This window comes from Lactuca virosa, chromosome 2, assembly GCF_052849685.1.
Source record: "Lactuca virosa cultivar CGN04683 chromosome 2, Lactuca_virosa_CGN04683_v6, whole genome shotgun sequence".
Classification (NCBI taxonomy): Eukaryota; Viridiplantae; Streptophyta; class Magnoliopsida; order Asterales; family Asteraceae; genus Lactuca; species Lactuca virosa.
Window position 1 is genome coordinate 22,273,962 of NC_136427.1, and position 8,222 is coordinate 22,282,183.

The following is an 8,222-nucleotide window of genomic DNA, read 5'->3' on the forward strand; positions in this document are numbered from 1 at the left end:
TGAAATAAACGAGAATCTCTTGTTCGTCGAAGAACCAGTCGAGATTATGGATAGGGAGGTGAAGCGTATAAAGCAAAGTCGCATCCCGATTGTGAAGGTTCGGTGGAGCGTAAAACGTGGACCGGAATTCACGTGGGAACGTGAAGACCAGATGAAGCAGAAGTACCCTCACTTATTCTTCCCTTCATAAACCTAGTTTTCAAAAGAATTTCGGGACGAAATTCCCTCTAACGGGGGGATGATGTCACAACTAGCATTTTAGCTAGGAAATTCTATTCATGTGTAACCATTCAACTATTGTAAATGATATACTCTAAGTAAATCTCACTCAATGCTCATTTAGATTCATCAATTATGTTAATCAAAGAGTCTGAAGCCCTAAGAACCATGGTTTGAGTCCATATTGGACTAGGATTTCCTTATTGGGCCTAATGGACCAATAAGCATCCAATTCAACCATTTTGGGCTTGGAAACCCTATTTGGATTCTAAATGGACCTAATTCTTAAAATCTATAACATTTTGGACCATTTAGGCCTAGAATGATTCATTCTAACCCTAATGGGCATTATTGGGCCATAGCTAACCCAATTAACATTAGTGAGCCAATAACCCTTTCTTTTATCCTATTGGGGTCGTGAGCAATCTAATGAGCCCATTGTGCCGAAAAGTAATCATTGGGCCTCATGATTTTGAGTAACGGCAAGTCAAAGCCCAAACTACTCCACCCTTTCTCCTAGCCCAAAACTCTCGGCCCAACACATTAACAAAAAAAATGAAATGGAGGGGGGGTTGACTTTGGAGGTGCCACCTCCATATTTTCCACCATGTATCAATGCATGGTCTCCCATATTTCCATGCAAGGTCACATCATCCTTCTCTCCCCTCTCTTCTTCTACTTACGGCCCAGAGGCAAAACATACACACACACACTCTTTCAAAACACTCTCCAAACACTCTCAAAGATTATCCTCCTTCCTCCAAGATCTCGAAAATTGCTAGAGTTCTAAGGATCTTCATCAAGTCATTCTAATATTTGGTAAGTTTTTGTCAAACACAAGTATCTCCTTCCATCTTAACATGAAAAACTCCTTCTTACATAGTTTTATTCCATGATCACACCTTTGAAGCTTCATAATCTCGAGATCCACTTCAAGGTGTTGCTTGGACCAAAAATCCTTTCCATTCTCTCTTCAAAAGCCGAAACATCAAGCAAAGGTGAGTTCATACCCCCTTGTTTTCAGTTTTCATATGATTTTTGGGGGAGAATGCAAGTAAAATGTGTAGATCTATGTGTTATATGTATGTTTTGTGTGAATTCTTAGTTTATTGGTAAAAATGTGTTAGATCTTAGCAAATCTCGAAATTTAAGTAATATTGAACAAAGATCTATGAACTATGACATTATATACATCACATTATCAAGCCAAAAGTGATTACATGTTTAAGATACAAAAGATTTCAACAAAAACCTTGTTAAAGGTCAAAAATTGTCAAGAAAACAAAAGATAAGGGCAAAAAGTGACTTTTTATGTTTTTATAGGGACCAAACAGGTCCTACTTGTATAAAAAGGGATTTTTATGATAAATATACATTCCAAAGGGCCAAAAATGTAAATTTTAGCTTAATGGGCCAAATTTTTGGGCCTCACGGTTTTGGACCCAAAATTGCAAAAAAAATTAGGTTTTGGGGATTAAAATTTTAAATTGGCCAAAGTTTGAATCATAAATGTAAATAAACCAAATTTTGGGGTAAAAATAACATTTATTCATAAATTGGACCAAAAGTGTAACTTTTATCAAAGATTTGGGCGAAAGTGACAACTTTTACAAACAAGAGGCTGAAAATGCAATTTTCTGCAAAACTAAGCCATAAATGTCAAAATATAAAATTTTGGATTAAATTTGTGAATTTCTAAACATTTGGGACAAAATTGCATATTTTTATAAATTATGGACTAAAATGTCATTTTTACAAAACTTTGGGCCTTAATTGAAAATTTGTAGGTTTATTGGCCAAAAATGTCATTTTTACAAAAAGAAAGCTTCTTATCATCAATCTAGTAAACCTCGAGCTAAAACAAACAACGGAACAAAACAAATAAACGAAATATGTCGATAACTATTTATTGGACCTAATATTCACGTTACTTGGCCATTGGGCCCTAAGGGCCCATTTAAGTGTATATTGAGCCCAATGTTTTCCATGACGTGTTTATTGGGCCTTGCGACCCATTCACATGTTAATTTGGGCCTAAGTTATGGATTACAAGTTTATTGGGCTCTTGTGGCCCATTTACATGCTTATTGGGCCTAAATTACCCTCGTACATGTTATTGGGCCTTTGTGGTCTAATTACATGCTAATAGGGCTTGGAATGGAAAGTTCACATGCTAGTAGACTCTAACTATACCTTTGCGTAATCATTAAACTTCGTATACTTATATATGTACCTTTCGAATACGAAAACATACCACATATACGTAAACATTAAACATAGTACAAAAAGGGGTTGAGAATCTAGTGAGATATGTCGGTTGGTACCTCTGAGTGTATAATCGTAGCCTGTAGTTATAATCAGAGTTTCCTGGTAGGAAAGTGGGAGTTTGTGTATAGATCTATACTGGGTGACCCCCCCACGCCTTAGCTGTTCGCTACAGCTAAACTAGGCCAGTCTAGGGCGACAAAACCTTGAGCGAATAATGGCATTTGGAAAAATGTTAAGACAGGCAACCTAGTCATTATCATGTATGATTATAATGGCTCATATAGAGATTCAATACCAATATAATGTTTCGAAGATTAACCCTTCGATTGTGTCAATACAAAACAACATATTTAACGATACAAGAACCCCGACATTTTAACAAATCAGAAAATATAGGATTTTCTGGGGAAATACTACTATGCTATTTATCACTTACTTACAATACAAAGATATCAAAACTACATTCATATATGTTACAACTAATAAATTCACATATGCATTTATACTTGATTTCACATCATTTTCAGACACTTTACAGCAAATATCGGATTTTCTGGGTTTTTTTTACAAAGGATATAAAGACTTTTATTCAAACATACTTATGAACTCACCAACATTATATATGTTGACCATTTTCAAAATAACTTGTATTCTCAGGTAATCGTTAAGCTGGAAGATTTGCAAGTGTGTATGGTTTTGTTTTATGTAACATCACTTATCGCACTTTTAACAATTTGAACTTATGTATTTTAACAATGTACTTGATGTGAACAATGTTGGTTGTAATATGTAATGTTGGTGATGAATGTGTTATGTTTCATGTATATTCATTGTGATGATTATTCAATTGTTAGTCACACGAGCCCCCGGACGTTTCCGCCGTCTGGTTCAGGGGTGTGACAAAATCACACATTCACAAACTGGATAGAATGGATGTCGTTTTCCCAAGGGAGAAAGCCATTGATTTGGTTCTACTTTCGCTTCCTAAGTCATATAGCCAGTTCAATGAGAGCTTTTATATGAGGAACCTCGACGTGACCCTTATAGATCAGATCCAAATCTTGATTGTTGCTGAAGAAGTTATGCTTAAGAGCACATCTGAAGCAGAAGTGCTTGAAGGGTCTAATTCCAAAGTTTCCATGGACATTAACAATGGTGAAAATGGTGATCCAAAACTGATTTCTCTTCCTAATGGAAGGGGATCAGCCAAGGTCAAACTGTTTGATCGTATGGTAAAGAGAAAGGCTAGTTATGAGATATTTCCATGTGCTAACCGTAAAGGGTCCATATGTTTCTATTTTCAAATGAATGTATATTAGTTGCGAAGCTGCCCAAACTACCTGAAAGATCTTAGAGATGCTAAAGTCAAGTCGTGTGACTCTACTTCAGGTACATCCATTATCTAACTCTATTATCTTAACAAGTTCCTATTCATATAGTCGTAATACATGATTTGATGATCACATTTTTATGGTATTGCAGGATCTAAGAGTAAGAAGGAAGCTTAAGAAGAGTGAGTTAATTTTGATTGTGAGAGATGGATTTCAGTCACATGGTTCAATGATCAGAATTTGGAAGATATTGGTTAGGAGTTATGATAATTTAATAGTTTGCTTAGGAAATGTCTAGAAACATTGTTTTCATTTTATGCATTGTAATGACAATCTCGAATTCTCATTTATTATCAATAAAAGTGAAATTTTGTTTTATCTATTTGGCTTACTTGATATTTCCTTGCAATAGCATTTGTGAAAGTCTTAGTTACATTTCTATTATTAGAAATATTAGTTGTGGATTTGATTCTTATTATTTCACTTGTGGTAATGTCATAATTGACTAAGTGATAAAGAATTCTCATCACCCAAGTATCAATTGGATAGATAAATGGAGTCATGCAATTCGAATTGGGTGATGTATGAGAATCTTGATCGTTGGAAGATTATGACTAATTCATTGATCACATGTTTTATATGAGTCAAAGTGAAGGACTAATGGATCTAGTCCATTAATATGGACTATTCAAATCTACCACAAAGGATGAAAATTCTATTCATCATGATTTACTGATGATTCAGTAAATATGGTTGTCTTTATAAGATTAAGAATAATTCTGATACTTTGAAAAGTTTCAAAGAATAGCAGAACAAATGAGAAGAATCTATTAGGCAGAAAGATAAAAGTTTATCCAATCTAAAAGGAAAGGAGAGTAATTTAGTATCGTGTTTTATGATCATCTTAATGATTGTAGAACTAGATCACAATTTATCCTCGAAGAACATCTTAGTGCAATTGTTTGACTAAGAAGAGGAATAGGATATTGTTGAAATGGTTCAATCAAGAGATCAGTCATACTTCCTTTACAATCAAGTTTTAGAGCCATGCTCTAGTTACTAAAAATTGTATCTTGAAAACTTATTTCGTACTAAGTAGGTTTATAACACCTCATGAAATGTGGAGTAATAATGTTTTCTTACTCTAGCACATTTGGAATTGGAAGTTGTGATGTTTTGGTTAAAAAAAAGGATAAACTGAGACCAATTATATGAAGTGTTTTCTTGTCGGGAATCCACACTAACAAGTGAATATTTGTTTTAGCTCATGATGAAATGTTCCATGGGAAAGAAACTTATATGTCAAGAAGTTAGTAGGAGTCTTATTGATCTTGAAGAGTTTCAGGAATCAGTCGACAATAGACCTTTTAGTTATCACTAGCACACGATCTGAGGTTGAGAAACTATCATGTTAAGTTGATCTATTCTTGTTTCTATGCACCTTCCAGTTGATTTGGTAATACTTATGAGTTCTTTGGTTCTCATTTGACTGCAAAAGCAAAGCATGTTGGTCAGTGAAAGTACATTGATCAATATGGGTCAGCTGCTTAATAATATGGAAGCACTGGTAGGCCCTTGTGCTACCAAATGGAAGGAAATTTAGAATAACGAAGTTCTGTCCATAAAGGAAAAATGAATTTGAATTTGGTTTTGTCCCTAACCTTGTCTTATGATTGTAGTTAGAACTGATAGATTCACACAGATGGGAACGTATACACCATAAAATCCAAGTGGCATAAAGGTTTCGCTCTAGTTCATGAGAATAGTTATAAGGAAATATTTTACCTAGTATATTTTAAAGATTTTTGATAAAGATCAACATGGTTAGCGGTTATGTTAATTGCGTTCTCAAAATCATAATATGATTACGACATCCCTCTTCATATTTTGAATTGTGAGAAATGGCAAGGAGTTGTCTGAACTTTCAAGACATATAGCTATATGTTTTTAAAGGGTTTACACACACATGTAAGCTATCCAATGAAGGTATATAAGCTTAAGAATTCTAGTTGAAGACTTACCGAAGCATCACGTATCAGAAATCTACACTTTAGTAAGAAAGTCAAAAGTATTGGTTTCTAGAATTCCAGTTGATTTTTGGGTACATGTCAAAGCTAGTGGGAGCATAGTTGTTATGCTAGTATTGCAAGTTGGCAATACTATTCGTAGGGAAAAAAGTTTTCAATTTGGAATGCATAGTTTAATAGAAATTAGTCATTAACATATATGAGTATCATGTTGAAATGATTCAACATAAGAAATTCAATATATGGAAATATTATAGCAAGAGACAGAACATATATCGTGTCCTGATGTACGACATAATGAATCGAGTCCCATATGCTTCGGATGTAGGATCGATTACATATGCTATAATATTCACTTTTTTCCAAATTCCATGGGCATTGAAAAGGGAAAAAGGATTAGAACTTTGTGTGACAAATGTTGTTAAACCACTTTCAATAACATTCTGAGGTTATACCAAAAGATTGGTTGCTTGTGGACAGTTGGAAGTATGGTATTTAATTTGGACGGGCCATAGTGACATGTTTTAGATTGGGATGATTCTTGATCAGAATTGATGGTCATATGGGAGTATGGAAATGTTTCCATAGCGGGAGTTAATTGTTAAAAGCTACACGTGAGATGAAACTTTAATGCAAGAAAAGTATTCAAGGATTGTACCTTGAATTTGAGATGTCATTTCCATGGAATTGTTTTTAATTCCAATGGAACATTCTGTAATATTGTTGGCTAAGTCTCTATTACTTTGAAGCCTCGACATCACAGAAGGACTATACATGTAAGGTTAGAATTCTAACACATTTTCAGTAGTGACAATAATTTGGAATAATGAAATGAGCATCATTGGAATAGTCTCAAGTCAATCTGTTCACAAAGGAAGGAGCATAGAGAAACATAGTATGCATGTTCATAACATGGCATGAATGATGTTTAATTCAAGGGTTTAATTGGTTATCTGAAACATTATATAATGAATAAAGTCTTAATTAATATGGTGATTAAATAATAAGAGCTTTATTTATATTCAATAGTTTTAAGACCATAGTTAATTAGGTTATAATTGTGTTTCACTTTGCATGTTTTACTTCCTGAATAATTTTATTATTCGAAACTCCACAGTTGCTCATACTTTTGAAAGTAAGTAGTGAAATAAGACAATCATGAATTGAGTTGTAGATTGTCTATGGTGATTAGGAATTGCAATAGTTGCTACAATGTTCATGAGTACTTACTAATGGAGATTATAAGTATTGGATAAACCCACGCTGAGAGAATTACTTCATGGATTTTATCACAAGTAATTCTCAGACGATAATATCTTATATTCTTGAAACGGACATCTATCAGTGGTGGTTTACAAGTCGGTTAATCATTGATAGTACTTAAACGCATCAGTAACTTGATGTTATAAAATGTATTGTTGTGCATGATTTCATGAGTAAATAGTGCAAGCATATAAGTCAAATTTTATTCTTTACCTTTTCCCTAGCGGGAAAAGCGATATCTTTAGGCCCCTTGATGATTTGTTGTGGAATTATAGGTGCTAGGCCTTGCCAAGACTAAATTGATGTGTTCGATTAGAAGTCTTATGTCGTCATCACAAATCAGAAATGGGGAAACAAAACTTGGACAATGAGATTGATTATAATCCATGTCTCATATATGTAGTATATCTTGTAGAACGGAGGTATATTTGATCATTTATCTTAGGACATGTAACTGACTAGGTCAGAGTTTGACAACGACTTTTAGAAGCTACAATTTGCTGATTATTTTAGAAGTTATACTGGAAATTATAGTTACAGACTTATCGAATTTGGAGACTGTTAGATTAGGTGTCTAAGCCATAACTATAATTGGTATAAACTTGAATTGATAGTAGCACAATCCTTTTGGGTTGCCCTCAAACCTAGAAATTGAATGGGATAACTTTTAGAGAGAGAGACTGATTTATTTATTTAATATATGATTAAAAAATTAAGTAGAAATCATAATAAATGATTTGTTAATATATTATCAGAATAATGTATTAATTAGAAATAGTAATATTTAATGCAAAAATAATCAGCAATTAATTGGAATCAATTTTGGGATTAATTGGATTAATTAAAAGCACATGGGTTAAAGTGTAATTGTTCAATAGTTAAGCAACATGCATTCTAGAACCATCCTAGAGCCTTGGACGGTTTTAGGAAGTGTCTAGGATTCTATAATTATTCTTGGAGGATAATTTGGAAGCTGGATAAATACCAAAATGAAATAATATTATTTTATTCCTTTTAGTGTTATCTAGGGTTTCCTAGTTACACTATAAAAGGGACCCTTATGATACAAATTTCGGCCATGAAATCTAACCCATAGTTAGGCCAAAATTCCACC